Here is a 16,994-nt window from a genome sequence, read left to right on the forward strand (position 1 = left end):
CAGGTAGACACCAGTTTGAAAAACCACCATGGGCAACATCTACAGCGTTCTCCAGCAGCCAAATCACTTGGTACCTCAGCACAAATCTGGGAAGCACAACTTCAGGAGGCAAAGCTCCAGGCTGACAAAACATTCTCCAGCAGCAAAACATCCCTGTGCAAGGCCCAGGTGAGCAGAAGCCAAACATTGGAGGGCAAGGCCCAGGTGAGCAGAAGAAAAAGCTTGGGTAAGTGCCCCCTGCACTCCTACAGGAGAGATCACCTGTTTTTTGAAAAAGTCAGGAAACAGGGGCAGAGCCAAGATGGCAGAGTAAAAGCAGTGACCTGCTTGAGCTCTCCACCAAAACCCCTCCAAATACCCGTAAAAAATGGCTCTAAACAAATTCTAAAGTAGCAGAACCCACAAAAAGACAAAGTGAAACAAATTTCCAGACCAAGACAACCTGGATGGTTGAGTGGAAAGGCATATTGCACTGGGCTGGGAGAGGAGCGCAGTTTGGCGTGGCTGCACAGGCCACAGCGAACCTGAAGCAGGCCTCAGAGGACTGAATCGGGCAGCTGTAGCGGTTTCCAGACTTCTCAACCCACAAATGCCAAAGACAACTTAGAAGGTCAGTGGGAAAAACCTGTTTCTGGGGTGAGAGAGAAGCGTGGGGTCCCAGCCCCATTCCCCAAGCTTAGCCCCAGGACGGTGGCGGCTTCCTGAGCTTTTGGCCCACACACTGAGGGGAAATCGAGTGGCTGATCAGAGGGGGATTGAAGGGATCTCTTTGCCCTTGCTTGGTTCTGGGTCACAGTTCTAGGTGGCAGTCCTGGGGAGAGGAGGAGTGCTGGCGTGGTGGAGCTTGTAGTGGCAGTGAGGAGAAAATCCTCCTCACAGTTCCAACACAGGAAAGAGTGCTTGTGGTCACTCATAGAGCAGAGCTCAGGCCAGGGAAGGAGTAAACATCTCACCCTTGATAATAGCACCTTGGAAGAACTGAAAATTTACAGGTACCTAGAAGTATCTCTGAAAACAGCTGCACAAAACCCCTAAAGCTTGGAACAGTACATTCTCCACACCAGAAACAGACTCCTACCTTAACAAAGAGTTTATAACTCTAGTAATTGGCTGAGATCATGAGCAAGCAGCGCAAAAAGAGTCAAACTATTATTATCTTACTTTGGTGACAAAGAAGATCAAAACATACAGCCAGAAGAAGGCAATGAAGCCAAAGCACCTACATCCAAAGCCTCCAAGAAAAATACGAATTGGGCCCAGGCCATGGAAGAGCTCAAAAAGGATTCTGAGAAGCAAGTAAAAGAAGCAGAGGAAAAACTGAGAGTGATGCTAAAGGAGACCCAAAAAATACTGAAGAAAATAACACCTTAAAAAATAGCCTGACCAAAATGGCAAAAGAGGTCCAAAAAGCCAATGAGGAAAAGAATGCCCTAAAAAGCAAAACTGGCCAAATGGAAAAGGAAGTCCAAAAGCTTACTGAAGAAAACACTTCCTTAAAAATTAGAATGGAGCAATTGGAAGCTAGGGACTATATGAGAAATCAAGGCACTGTAAAACTAAACCAAAAGAATCAAAAAATAGAAGACAATGTGAAATATCTCATTAGAAAAACAACTGACCTGGAAAATAGATTCAGGAGAGAGAACTTAAAAATTATTGGACTATCTGAAAGCCATGGTCAAAAAAAGAGTCTAGACATCACCTTTCAAGAAATTATCAAGGAAAACTGCCCCAATATTTTAGAACCAGGGGGCAAAACAGAAATTGAAAGAATCCACCAATCATCTCCTAAAAGAGATCCCCAAAGGAAAATTCCTAGGAATATTGCAGCCAAATTCCAGAATTCCCAGGTCAAGGAGAAAATATTGCAGGCAGCCAGAAAGAAACAACTCAAGTATCGTGGAAATATAATCAGGACAACACAAGATTTAGCAGCTTCTACATTAAAAGACCGGAGGCCATGGAGTATGATATTCTGGAAGGCAAAAGAGACAGGATTATGGGGGCAGCTAGGTGGCAAAGTGGATGGAGCATCAGCCCTGAAGTCAGGAGGACCTGAGCTCAAACCCAGCCTCAGACCAAACACTTAACAATTACTAGCTGTGTGACCCTGGGCAAGTCACTTAAGCCCAACTACCTAAAAATAACCAAAGAAAAAAAAAAAAGAAAAAGAAAACTCCTTAAAAAGTAAAAATGGCCAAATGGAAAAGGAGGCACAAAAACCCATTGAAGAGAAGAACTCTTTAAAAAGTAAAGTGGGTCAAATTGAAAAGAAGGTACAAATCTTTTTTTTTTTAAGGCAGTTGGGGGTAAGTGACTTGCCCAGGGTCACACAGCTAGTAAGTGTCAAGTGTTTGGTCTGAGGCTGGGTTTGAGCTCAGGTCCTCCTGACTTCAGGGCCGGTGCTCTATCCACTGCGCCACCTAGCTGCCCCAGAAGGTACAAATCTAATAGAAGAAAAACCATTTGTTAAAAATTAAATGTGGCAAGTGGAAGCTAATGACTCTAAGAGAGATCAAGAAGCAGTCAAACAGAAACAAAAGAATGAAAAAATAGAAGAAAACGTAAAATACCTCACTGGTAAAACAACTGACCTGGAAAACAGATCCAGGAGAGACAAATTAAAAATTATTGGTCTACCTGAAAACCATGATGAAAAAAAGAGCCAGGACAACATCCTTCAGCAAATCATCAAAGAAAACTGCCCTGAGGCCCCAGAACCAGAGGGAAAAAAAATAATCTACGGATCACCTCCTGAAGAGACCCCAAATTGAAAATGCCAAGGAATATTATAGCCAAATTCCAAAATTACCAGATCAAAGAAAAAATACTGCAAGCAAGCAACCAGAAAGAAACAATTTAAATATCATGGAACCACAGTCAGGATTACACAGGACCTTGCAGCTTCTACATTAAAAGATTGGAGGGTATGGAATACAATATTCCACATAACTCACTTCCTGACTCCCCCTCCTCAGATTGTGTTTTCCTTAGAAGATGGATCTCAAAGCATCTCAGCCTCCTCCCACACAGGGCAATTCATTACCCAAACTGACTTTTGAGGGGTCAGTGGCCCCAACTAGATGCTGTGCTCTCTTCCTCACGTGTGGTGGAAAACTGCATAGCTTGCCAAAGGCAGGGTCACCTGTCCTGGTGACCTGTTCCACTCCCTCTGCTCCTTAGTTCTCTGGCCTGACAGTTCAGAGGTAGTTTTCCCCAGCACTGGCAATTCTGAGCTTTGCAGCACCAGTGCTTCCAGGTTTTTGCTCCTTAAGGGCTATGGTGAAGCCTGCTATCCAGGCCAACTTCTGCAACCTACAATCAGCTTCTCCACAGCACCAGAAAGAGGGAAGGGGGACCAGAGCACAAGAGTAGGTTTTGCTGTAAGTTAGAATCATGTCCTTGGCTCTGCAAGGGCAGCCTTGCTGCAAAGTGGAGGAGGAGTACTGAGTGAGCTTAGGGTCAATGAACAGCAGTTCCTGGGGGTTTTGTTTTTTATTTGTTTGGGGTTTTTTTTTTGTTTCTGGGTGTCCCAGACCATGGAGAGAACTGAAGCTGTTTTATCTTTGGCACATAATTTCTGTTTTGATGAGGTTTTCAGAGATTGTGGGGATCCCAGAAAGTGCCCAGTCCACCATCCTGTGGCTCATGTGATCCAGCAGCCTTTTATTTAATTTTTAAAGCTCTATACAACCTGGCCCCATCCTATCTTTCCTGGATGTTGCTCCTACTACTCCTCTCTGCAATCCAAACAAATGGCCTTGTCTGTTCCTCACACACAACACCTCATTCCTCACCTTATGCTTCCGTATTGCCCATCTTCAATCCTGGAAAGCACTCCTTTCTTACATCTCCACCTCAAAGTCCCTCTCTTCCTTTAAGATGTGGCTAAGCCACCATTTTCTACATGAAGCCTCTCTACTTAGCAGTCTCTGGCACATACCAGGCACTTAATAAATGCCTGTTCCCTCCCCTTTCCTCCAATTGTCATGCCTTTTTCTCAAACTACCTTGTATTTAACTACTTTGTATATATTGTTATTTATTAACTTTATATTTATGCTGTATTTATTTTTATGTGTGCTTGTCTCCCTCATTAGAATTGCAAGTAGGGATTATTTCATTCTTTGTACTTCTATCCCCAGAGCCTAGCACAGTGCATAATAAATACTTGCTGATTGATTATCCTTGCTTGCAGGAGCAGCCAGAACCATAAATGACCACTCAGTTCACGGAGGGGAGCAAAATAGTGGTGGGAAGACAGAGACCCTATTTATATATATATATATATATATATATATATATATATATATATATATATACTTGAGGCCTTTGATGGTGAGGGATGGGGAGAGGCTTTGACCTAGCTTCTATTTGGTACCTTCCTATTTTAACCAAGGATTCTTGCTAAATTGGGGGGGGCGGTTTAAGCAGAGTTTGTGGGGGGTATACATATATACAGATATATATGTATATGTACATACACATACACACACACACACACAGAGCTGAAGGACTGCAGTTCTCTCACTGTCCTTGCACAAAGCCCTAGCTGACCTGCCCCAGTTATAGCTCTAAGAGCAGTTGCAGCCACATATCATCAGTCAGGACCCAGGAGAACTTGTCTCTCTTGTTACAGTCCTGAGAGAGAGATAAAATGCTTCCTTTTAATCAAGTGACTTATCTCCTACTAGTGTAGATTTAGGGAAAGATTTTCTCAAGGAAGCAGTAATAAATGGAGGGGAAGGAAAGAGCAGAAATTAATGAATGTGGTAATTATCCCCCAAAGTTGCAAATCAGAACAATCCCTCTCTTGGAGACAAGTATGAAAAACAAGATTAAAATGCTTTAGGGACACATTCACAAAACAGCAGGTAATAGCACAGATAAAATGTATTTACAGTACCTCACTAGGGACGTGTACCTTTTGGCTAATAGCTATCAGATACTAAACACTACCGTAAAAATAATATTCTTCCATCCTTCATTACTGAGTTACAATTATCCATAGGAAAAGTAGCAACAAAACAAACTGTCTCCAACAGCAAATGGTAAAGGTTTCAGAGAGTTAGGGCCTCTTGACAACAGTCCACGGACATGATGCAGGATGGAGAATACAAAATGACACCACCAACAACTGCCATCTAGTTAGAACTCTGAAGCTGGAAAAGGGCTTTACATAAAGTATTTCATTTGGGACTACCAATGACTCTGTGGGGTATATGTTAAAGATACTGTTATTTCCACATCTGGGATGAGGAAACTAAGGCTCAAACATACCATATAAACCATCCAGAGTCATCCAGCCTCAGAGATGCCAGAGACAGGCTTTGAATACAGAGAGTCCTCACTGTAAGGAAGGCTCCCTCTTCACTATGTCACACAGAGAACAATGTGGAAGTTGGAAGTATCCACACCAGGAACCACCACGGTATAATAAAAGGACAGCCACAGAGCACAAGTCCAAAGCCTACTTAACAGACTGCAGTGCTGGCTGAGAGCAGTGATTTTCTGAGGGTCCAATCTCAATAAATCACTGCCTTCCGAAAGCCAAAGGAAAATCATCAGGAATGTCATGGCCAACAGTAAAGCCCCCTGCTTACAACAGATCGCAGCCTCCCCACAAACCCCACAAAAAGCAAAGAAATTAACGGAGCCAGCCTCTCCCCTGTGGTGCTCCAATGAGCCCTCTCTGGTCTTATTCAAAGATGACAGTTAGGGACCAGACCAACATGCTACTATTTTGATTATCAGGTATAAAGAGAAAACACCTAGAATCCAACATCTGCATGTTCTTCAAATACACACACACACACCACACACACACACACACACACACACACACACACACATACACACCCCTTCTCCACAAAATATGCCACAGCTTGTTTTCATCCAATTAGTTATTTGTTTGCATTTAACTGCTTGAGCTCAAATCTGGCCTCAGACACTTAATAGCTATGTGACCCTAGGCAAGTCTTACTCAACCCCATTTGCCTCAGTTTCTTTTTCTGTAAAATGAGCTGGAGAAGGAAATGGCAAACCATCCCAGCATCTTGGCGGAGAAAACTCCAAATGGGGTTTTCATGAAGAGTCAGACAGGACTCGACAACAGCCACCACCTGCTAGTGTCCTGGGAAGACTAGGAAAACAGCCAGAAGACCTGACTGAAAGCACCTTCCCTCAAACACCATGAGGAGAAAAGGAGTCTATATAAGTCATAAGTCAATGACAGAGGAGTTGCTTGAAGTTACCAAATGCTATGAATTAAGCAGCAAGATATATTTATTATAGGTCCAGAATTTTTTTAAAAGGCTGTGTGCATGCACTTTGACAAATATAGCTTCAGCTTTATTTATTACACTTTATAATGCTGTAAACAACAGAGAGTAGAGTTATCTTGTAAAAAATGATGAAGCTTCAGTAATAGGGGACCTTACAGTAACTTTAATATTTAATCTTTGCCAAGAAGTCAGTAGAACCAACTTGGGGGCCCAAGAAGACTCACTGAAGTAGTAAAGGGGGAGGAAGACCCGGAACTTAACAATGTGGTTAAGTATAAAAATGTCAAGCACTCATCTAAATGCCTGTGTACCTTTCATAGTTCTCATTTTGCTGGGGGGGGGGTTTTTCCCTTCAGCCTTCACCTTAGGCTCTGTATTCCTTTGGGGGTTCCCCCTTCAATTTTTCACAATTTTCTCTTACCAAGGAAGAACAAATGAGTTGTTCAGCTGAGCCCCAAATTACTTGTTTTGACCTTCCCAGTTGCACTGGAGAATAAAAAAAAGAGCCTATGTATTTTCAGACTGGCCACTAAAGACCCTACTCCACACTTTCCTAGGCCAGGAAAACTGCAAAATCGATTTAATTCACCAAAATAATTATTAATTCCTTTTATGTTGAGCCCCAATTAGTTACTATTCCCTCTCTCTCACCTGGTACGATGGCCTAGGCAAATCCTTAAGAATCCTATGGGATGCAAATGGACACAGAAATGAAAACTCTTACCTCTGCTTCAGCTGAGTTGGCCCGTTTCTTGTTCTGGCAGCACCAGATGGCCCACATACACACTTTGTCCTGAATCACCTGGCCTGGCTTTCTGCTGGCTGCAAATAGCCAGAACCTCATCCCACGAAGTCAAACATCCAAGACCATGGGGAAAGAATCTAGAAGGCAATCAGAAGGAAACAAAAAAAGAAGGGATGAGACCAGGATCCCACAAAGACCAGAAATGACGACACTCTAGTTATTACATATCTGTGGGTTAGGATTTTTGAGCTGCTTATTAAAATATTCTGACTCCAAATTCGTTTTCCTTGCTTAGTACCGTTGATCAGTTCAACAATCTTCACAGTCCCTCAGGATGTTTTTGAAATGTATTTGAAAGGTCATTTTGTTCAGTGGGAATCACAAGACTACCATGGAGGTCACTGTGCTTAGCAGTGCTATACAGGGTGTCCCAAAAGTCTCAGTGCAGTTTTAAGCCCCGACCTCTTAAAACTGCATTACAACTTTTGGCACGCCTTATGTTGTAATTTCACAAAGTTCTACCCTAGATATAATCACGGCAAATAGCCCTCTGCTTGCTCCCTGCCAATTCCCACCGAGACAAAGAGTATAATGCGTGTATCAGGGACAGAAAGTGAAGAGGAGCTGAAGGGAAAAGCACACGCAGATCACTGAGAAAAGAGAACGTAGATCTATAACTATGATAGAGAGACCAGTGCACCGACATGGAAGCACCTCCTCTCCATGCCAGTCCTAACTAGTCTCCAGCAGTCAGCATCCTGCTCACCTACAGCATATGTAGATAAATCCCTGTTTCTTCATTCAGCCCCTGATTGCCATCCCCAGAGTCTCATAACTAAAGCTCCCTTCTTTCAGGCTCTTTTTCTCACATAACTCCATCTCCTCCCCAGGTAGCGGAGGGATCAAGAATCAATGGCTGTGCTATGAAGCCATAGACTGAACTCTCTGAGGGATAACTTTTCTTCTCATACAAATTCAGCAAGAGCAGAGTTCTCCTGTATCAGCACTCCTTCCATCCTCTTATTACATTTCCCCTTCACCCAGTCTGCAAAAAAAAAAAAAGACCCATTGGCTCAAGAACTTCTGCTTATAGCTTTGAGAGAATGTCTAATCTAAACGTACAAGCCCAAAATAGTTCCAAATCACCACTGTCCCAGACATGTCTCTAAAGCTACTTGCCACAGTGGCTCATACTCTACATTGTGATTGGGAGACAGGGACAGTTTGGAGAGATGGGGGGGGGCGGCAGGTGGTTAGAGGGAGCAAAGAAAGGAAAGACAGAAGAAAAATAAAGTAAATTAGGTCCAGCAACCCTGCTGATTTTCATGCCAGGAGCTAGTAAGGAAGCCTGAATTAACTTTTTAGAAAGGCAAGACCATGAAAGGGGGATGTTAAAATAAATTGAAAGAGAAAATGGAAAGAGATCAGAGGAAAGGAGGAAAGCCTTACTGTATGTAGCAGATTTGGAATTTATCTGCTTCTAGAACTGGGCTCAGAGGACCAGTTTTTTCAGCTTATTTTAAGACCTTTGAAAATTCTTGAAAAACATTCCACTAATTCTATTCCTCTTTCAGTCTTCCAAATTTCCCAAAGGAGGGAATTTGTACATAAATAAGATGTTTCAGAAGTGTCCAATTGTTACTGTGGTTCATATCCTCCTCAGGTTAGATGGAATGTTGTACAGAACATGACAGCTGTTTCCATGACAGCAGTCTATTGTTTGATCAGATGCACAGGTGAAAGACAGGAGACATAGGAGCTATAGTTGACCTTTTAGACCCTTATCAACCAATATGAGGGCTAGCAGCTGCTTCTGAAGCAGTTCTCTGGCTTAGTATTTCATGAAAGATAAAGGAAGTCAAATAAAATGCATGCATGTTTTTATGAAAACGTATGACATCCCGTCCCTTTGCCCCCCCCAAAAAAAAAAAAGAAAAGAAAAAGAAAAAGAAAGAATGGCAACTTAGTCCTTCAAGCCCCTGTGAATGGGGACCATATCTGCTATATCTAGCATGCCATCTTTTTGGAAGGCTAACAGCAGGTATTGTGAATGGAGTACTGGCCTCCTTTCATTAGTAAAATGACCAAGACATTTCCAGTACCACCACTCACTACTAACAACATGACCTTGGTCTGATAAGGGCCTCATTTCTAAAATACATAGAGAATTACGTCAAATTTATAAGAATATTAGTCATTCCCCAATTAACAAATGGTCAAAGGACATGAACAAGCAGTTCTCAGATGAAGAAATTAAAGTCATCTATAGTCATATGAAAAAATGCTCTAAATCACTATTGATTAGAGAAATGCAAATCAAAACAACTCTGAGGTACCACATCACACTTATCAGATTGGCCAACATGACAAAACAGGAAGATGATAAATGTTGGAGAAGATGTGGGAAAATTGGAACACTAATGCATCGTTGGTGGAGTTATGAAGTGATCCAACCATTTTGGAGAACAATTTGGAACTATGCCCAAAGGGCTATAAAAATGTGCATACCCTTTGACCCAGCAATAGCACTTCTAGGGCTATATCCAAAAGAGATCATACAAATGGGAAAAGGACTTACATGTACAAAAATATTTATAACAGCTCTTTTTGTGGTGGCAAAGAATTGGAAATTGAGAGAATGCCCATCAATTGGGGAATGGCTGAACAAGTTGAGGTATATGAATCTAATGGAATACTATTGTGCTATAAGAAATGATGAACAGGCAGACTTCAGAAAAACCTGGAAAGACTTGTATGGACTGATGCTGAGTGAAGTGAGCTGAACCAGTAGAATGTTGTACACACTAACAGCCACACTGTGCAATGACTAATATTGATAGTCTTAGCCCTCCTCAGCAATGCAAGGATCTAAGACATCTCCAAAGGTCTCATGATGGAAAATGCTATCCACATCCAAAGAAAGAACTATGGAGTTTGAATGCAGATTGAAGCATACTATTTACTATTTTTTTTTCCTCTTCTGTTGAGTTTTGTTTCTTTTCTGGTGGTTCCTCCTATTGGTTCCAATTCTCACTTACAACATCACTAATGTGAAAATATGTTTAATAGGAATGTATATGTATAGCCTTTATTAGATTGCATGCCGTCTTGGGGAGGGAGGCAGGAAGGGAGGGGGAGAAAAATTTAAAACTCAAAAACTTATGGAAGTGATTGATGATAAAATAAATTAATAAAAAAAAAATATGAACTTGGGCAAGCCACTTAACCTCAACCCCAATTTTCTCAACTATAAAGAAAACTGGTATGTTACTATCACCATAGAAGGTTGTAAAGATTAAATGGCATAATGGATGTTGAAACATTTTGAAATTTTAAACCACAGTTTATAATACATATCTAAATATCATATATTATTAAATTAATATATTATACTGTTATGATAGTTATGATGGGTATAATAATGCAGTTAATGAATTTAGATTATAAATTTTAATTAGTATTATTACTAATAAGATGTTCCATGACCCACTCTTCCTATACCATGATACGTGATTAATAGTAGTCACAAACGACATCATAAACAGCAAAGAAAACACGTAAAGACTTGAAAATGAAGGAGAGGGATGTACATTACATACATATCTAGCACTAGTTACAGACACTACATTTGTGTTCCCTGAGTTTAACACAGTGCCAGGGCAGAGCGATCGATAAATTCTTTATGAATCTATCTAGTTCGGGAAATGCTGGAGATAAGTTCATGACCATCTAGAAAAGTAAGCAGGGTATAAAAAACAAGCATGGATCCATCTGATCATGCCAGAAACCAAGCCAAAAGGCAGAGCAGAAGGAAGTCGATCAGCTCAGCCTCCCCCACGCCCCCTACACACATACACCATGACATGACCTATTCCCTTTGCACATAACTCTTCATTTGAATCCCTGAAGAAGGGAGCACCTCCTCCCCGGGCAAAGAGAAGAACTTCAGGCTCCAGCCAACTCCAAAGAAAAGAACGCGAGAGCAGTTTTTAGCCCAGTTGTTACATTAAAAAAAAAAAAAGACCTAAACTGTAATAGTTTGATCCCCGCAGAAGAGGGAGATCTCAGACCCAGATACAAGGCAAAAAGAAGGATCGCTGGGCTGACAGAAGGGGCCTCAACTCAGTTCAAATGGAGCAGGGGGGAAAGGAGTGCAAAATAAGACAAGATTTCACCTCTGTCTGATCCAAGGAGGATGGTGGTCAGTGCAGTCTGGAGTGAAGGAAGAGACTTAGGTTGCCAAGGAAGGGGCTTTCACTGGGTTGATCCTTGGAGGAAGGGGCAGTCCAGATGACAGAAAGGTACCTGGGATAAAAGAAAAACCTCAGCATAATCTATAGAAAACAAGGGACCTGGGACTCCCCAAGTCAAAGAAAGTCCCCCTCTCTCACAGAAGTCTTCAGTACAGTCCCTGGAGGCTGCAAGAAAAAGTGGGAACAAAGACTCTGCACCATCACTACCACTCCCAAAGAAAGGTTCTCAAATAAGGCGGGAGTGGATCCCTTGCAATCTGAAAACCACACCAAAAATTAGTTTAAAAAAAAAAAAGAACTATTATGATTCCGGGGACGTCCAAGAAATAAACCTAGAGAAAAGAGAATAATTTGAAAATGTCCACAGGAAAAGCCTCAAAGAAAAGCAGTTTGCCCACAAGATCAATTAGAATTCCTGGAAGAAATTATGTAAGAGTTTTAAAATGGCACTGTAATTAAAATGATAGTGAGAGAGGAAAGAATTAGTAAAGAAACTAGAGCTGCAAGAAATTAGGAACATGAAAAAAGAATTAATACTTAACATAGGAGACACAAAACCTTACAACCAAGTAAAAGATCCTCTAAAAATTTGAATGAATCAAACAGAAGTTAATGATTCCAGGAAACAACAAAAAATATTAAAATAAAGTCAAAAGATTGAAAAAATAGAAGAAAATGTAATATATCTCATAATAAAACCAACTGACCTGGAAAACAGATCAAGGAGAGAGAATTTAAAAATCATTTGACTATCTGAAAGCCATCACACACACACACACACACACACACACACACACACACACACACACACACACCACTCTCACTCACGTACGTCCTAGAATAGCGTATTTCAAGAAATCATGAAAGAAAACTGCCCAGACATATAAGAACAAGACAAAGTGATAATAGAAAGAATCCACTGATCATTTCCTGCAAAAAATCTCAAAATAAAAACTCCAGGAACAACATTAACAAAATTGAGAGCTTCCAAATCAAAGACAAACAATCTGGCTCTCTGGCTGCAAATAGCTAGAGAGAAAAAATTCATGTACCAAGAAACCATAGTCAGAATCACCCAAGATTTAGCAACAACCACTCTAAAGAAGTAGAGAAAATGGAATGCAAGATTCCAAAAGGCAAAGATACTACAACCAAAAATAACCTACCCAGCAAAATACAGTATAATCCTACAAGGGAAAACATAAACCTCCCATGAAATAGAGGACTTCTAAACATTCCTAATGAAAAGACTAGAGCTGTATATAAAGTGTGAAATACAAACACAGGAGATAAGAGCAACATAACGTAAATATAAATGGTGATCAGAAAAGACTTTTAGAAGGATGAACTATTTACATTCTGATGAAAGAGGTAACAAATGATATGAGTCCCTCCTGAACCTTAATGTCATCAGGGGTCACAGAAAAATTCAAATGAGACAGAGGGCCTAGGAGTGATTTTGTTATGTTTTGATGATATCAAATGACATTGGGGGGGGATTTTTTTAGGGGAGGAAAATGGAGGAAGAATTAGGAAATTATCTCACATAATCAAGAAACACAAGTGGGAGCAGTTTGCTTGACTATGCTTTTATAACACAAGGATTTTATATTTCTTTTTTTCTTGCCCCTCATGGGGAGGGGGGAATGCTCCATCATTGAAAAAAAAAAATAAAAGATACAGAGAGATTGAAAAAGAAATAATAGGTCATGCCAAACTGATCCTAATTTATTTTTTGACAGGATTACTAAACTAATAGATACGGGTGGAGCAGGAATGATGCGGATTAAGCTTACTTAAATTTTAGCAAAGCATTCATTCCATAAAGACTCTCATTTTATTCCTTTGGAAAAACAGAATAGATATATGTAATAGCCATAATTACACGCTCTCCAAACTAGTTAAATGGGTGGATCCAAAGAACAGTTATCAGTGGTTCCACAGCTACTTGAGAGATCTCTAGCGAAGTGCTTCAGAGATTTGCGCTTGGTCCTTTGCTGTTTTGTGTTTTTATCAATAACTGGGATAAAGTCACGCTTATAAAATTTGCAAATGTTTCAGAGTTAGGAGGATAGCTAACACCCTTCAATGCCAGGATTAAGATCAAAAAGGATCCTGAAAGGATAGAATGCTGGGCCAAATAGAGTAAGAAACAGAATAGAGATTTTATAAATATAAATTATTCTTGGGTTAAAAAAACAGGCTTTGCAAGTTCTCAAAAAAGCATGGTCAGATGGCACTTAAAAAAAATCTGAGGGGTTTAATAGGACACAGTAGTTGAAAAAGCTAATTCAGTCTTGGGATACTCATCAAGAGAAGTACAGTTTCAAGGAATAGGGGAAAGGACAGGCCTGGTATACTCTGTGCTGGTCACAGGACATCTAGAGTTGTATCAATTTCAAGGCAGCAAGGTTTAAGGACATTGATAAGCTAGGGAACTAATAACTCTAGGGAAAGGCAACTGGAATGTGATGGGCCTTGAGCTCATGACATGCAATAATTTAAAGAAACTAGGATATTAAGCATGGAGAAGCATACAGTTGGGGTGGAGGGAGCAGATGGTAGCTTTCTTTAAGTATATAAGGAGTTGTCATGTGGAAGAGGGATAAGACTCATTCTATGTGGCCAGAAAAGGGAAAAAACTAGGGGTAAATGCTATTACTTTCAATTAGGCAAGTTTAACCTTGATGTCCAGAAATCCAAATACATTTCTTTTTTTTTCTTTTTTTTCTTTTTGGCAATTGGGATTAAGTGACTTGCCCAAAGTCACACAGCTAGTAAGTGTCAAGTGTTTGGTCTGAGGCCCCATTTGAACTCAGGTCCTCCTGACTTCAGGGCCGGTGCTCTATTCACTGTGCCACCTAGCTGCCCCCAAATCCATTTCTTAAACAAACTGTTCACCTCCCAAATGCGCCTCTTCTTTCCTGAAGCCCTGCTCTTTCAGCAGCAGCAAAGATGAAAACACTATTATGTGCCTTAGGTCTTCAATTTCTTTCCCTAGGCTTCATTTATTTACACTTCCCCCTTCCCTAGAGGTGGACTTTTGGATAGGTAAGGAGAATGAGAAATGTGATGTGAAAACAAAAGGCATCAATTAAAAAAAATAACAAGATCTGAAAATTAATACCATTAAAAAGTATTATGTGCAATCTAAGAAATAAAGAAAAAAGTCATTCACTTCAGTGAGCGAATGACAAAGACGCTGAAATTTATTCTTTTCCCTTCCACTCACTCATCTACCAACAAAAAAAATTAGGAATAGGGAAGATGAATATCTTTGAGGGCTAGTTTAGGCCATGTCTAATCTGGTTTAAAAAAAATATGGATGAGAAAACTTCTAGTAAGGAAAAAAATTCTGTAGAAGAGTTATCCTGGTTTTCTCTCTTTGTGGATACAGAATATCAACAGCTGTCTAGGCTAGCTAACCCCATATTGAAACACTACTTTCTTCTACAAATTCTTGTAGGTTTATTTCCTGGCCACAGAACCCATACTTTCGGTTTTGATGGCTTGTAGGACTCCAGTATTTAACCAGGAAGCAGGTGTAAGAACACCAGGAAGTTTAAAATCTTCTTTACCAGAGCAACAAACACAAAAAAAACACTGAAGTCTGCTTACCAAGGTGATATTCAATCCCAGCCCACTCCCAACAGATTGCCACCCCTCAGTTTAACTACAAAGACTCCACTGGGGGAAGGTTCCTCAAGCCAGGACTCTAAACTCTACCAGGATCAGCCATTAAAACATATATAGCAACCACCCCTCTCTTACGCCAGCCATATCCAGTTTTAAAATACATTATTAGTGTTTAAGTTGTTCTCAATTCTTATCTAATTCCTTGTGTCAACACTGAGGCAACACTACAGAATTATAGAAAAGAAGAGTGAGATGAATTTGATGTATCCTAATGGTCTTTTGTGTTCATTTTCATTTCAGGCAAATGCACCAATTCTACTTCCTTATAATAGAAAACCCAAAAATCAATGCCCAGGGCCCAACAGCCACAATTCTATCCCTTACTCCACATTTTGGCTCCAATAACCATATGCTAAGAAGACAGTCACATAAAGCAACTCGGGGAAAAAACAAGTTCTCCTTAGATGACTCAAACAGCGCAGGGGAGAAAACAAATTTAACAAATTATTAAAAGCAAAAAAAGTCAACTGTCTGTTTAAGAAATAAAGACCCAGGGGCAGCTAGGTGGTGAAGTGGCTAGAGCACCAGCCCTGGAGTCAGGAGGACCTGAGTTCAAAGCCAGCTTCAGACACTTGACACGAGCTGTGTGACCCTGGGCAAGTCACTTAACCCCAACTGCCTCACCAAAAAAATAAAGACCTACTCCAATTATAAATAAATGCTGAGTACAGCATTACGTAAACAGAGAAGAGGATATAGGACCTAATGAATTTTATATAGACTATTTCTTAAGGAGATGTTTCTTCCTTGAAAACTTAACATGAGAGGTTAAAAAAGTCAAAGTTTAAAAAAAAACTTAGATTCACATAGTGCTTTGAGATTTTTGAAGCGCTTTCCTCCCAATAATCCTGGAAAATAGATAAAAATATAACCTATGACTTAGAACTACAATTCTGAGTTTATATGAATTGGGTTCAATTTGGAGGTTCTCTTCACAAATCACTGCTTTGGCTTATGCCCTCACCAAGAATTTATCCCAAACAGCATAGCTCTTGTCTTTGTCTCTACCACAAAATTAGCTCCTTAAGCTAATTACATTAAATTCAGACTTTAACTTGACAATAAAAATTTAAAACAGAAAAAACTGAAAACTAGGTAGAGTCCTTTGCTTTTTAGTGAGCTCCACCTTCCCCAGGGGGACACAACTGGGATTGCTACTAAGTCAAGCAGCTTACCTGCAGTGAGGCTCACCTCCTCACAAAAAACTTACACAGTATACAGCTGTCCAGACTTAAAATCGGGTGCTCCCATCCTCATCAAGGAAAACAACTTGAAGTCATTAAAGAACTGATTCCCTTCACCTCAACATGCAGTCCACCTAACTCACAGCGCTAATGAAGGGCAAGGTCCAGGACAGTTTCTCCACACTGTCTTAGTTCAGGTTCCTGCTGGGTCCAGAACCTCTCCAAGCATCTAGGAAGCAACTTACTCTTCAGCTCCTGGGACTCTGCAGGCCCCTGCTGCTACAGGTTAAGTCTCCTCCGCTAGCTAGGGCACCACCACCCGGTCTTTTTTGTCCTCTGCTTTCTCAAGGGCCACGTGGCTCCCTCAACACCCTGTTTCCCTGAGAGATTCCAGTGCCCTTCAAGGCTTTCCCCTCCAGTGAATCAATCCTTGCATGTCTGTCTCACCAATTTTTCTATGATTCTCCCCTTTCACAGATCTCCCTTTTAAAGGCCAAGAACAAAGGCAAAACTCAGTAATCCCCAAATGTATTCTACATAAAAATGTTTTCACCTTGTATAGAGAGATGTTTTCCATGCCAGAAGAAAAGCCTCAATCCCTGAGTGGCAACAAATTCTTTTATACTTCATATAGGGAAGTGTATATATATACACACACACACATACACACACACACACACACACACACACACACACACACACACACACTCTTCCATATAGGGAAGCTAGAATAAGATCTACAACAGGGAACTGATACTAAAGACACAAGATAATGCACAGATGCACAAACCCTTGCACAGGTATTACCCTCATTTTACAGCTGAGGAAAATTG

The 16,994-nt window shown here is 40.6% G+C and overlaps 1 protein-coding gene across 5 annotated transcripts in view; it reads right to left on the reverse strand.

Annotated features, from left to right (window-relative positions):
• SIL1 (SIL1 nucleotide exchange factor) overlaps positions 1–16,994 on the reverse strand; it is a 264,597-nt gene that overhangs the window by 209,510 nt on the left and 38,093 nt on the right. For 2 of the 5 annotated variants that reach the window (XM_021005078.2, XM_021005076.2), the window contains exons 2-3: positions 11,204–11,333; positions 7,008–7,165 (exon numbers count right to left, since the gene is read on the reverse strand). The gene's annotated coding sequence lies outside the window, so the exon portion shown is untranslated. Of the gene's footprint in view, positions 1–7,007; positions 7,166–7,794; positions 7,819–8,477; positions 8,652–11,203; positions 11,334–16,994 lie in introns of those variants that run through there. The other 3 variants (XM_021005079.2, XM_078150456.1, XM_021005077.2) reach the window with 3 other exon arrangements.

This window comes from Phascolarctos cinereus, unplaced genomic scaffold (assembly GCF_003287225.1).
Source record: "Phascolarctos cinereus isolate Bilbo 61053 unplaced genomic scaffold, phaCin_HiC Scaffold_2;HRSCAF=192, whole genome shotgun sequence".
NCBI lineage: Eukaryota > Metazoa > Chordata > Mammalia > Diprotodontia > Phascolarctidae > Phascolarctos > Phascolarctos cinereus.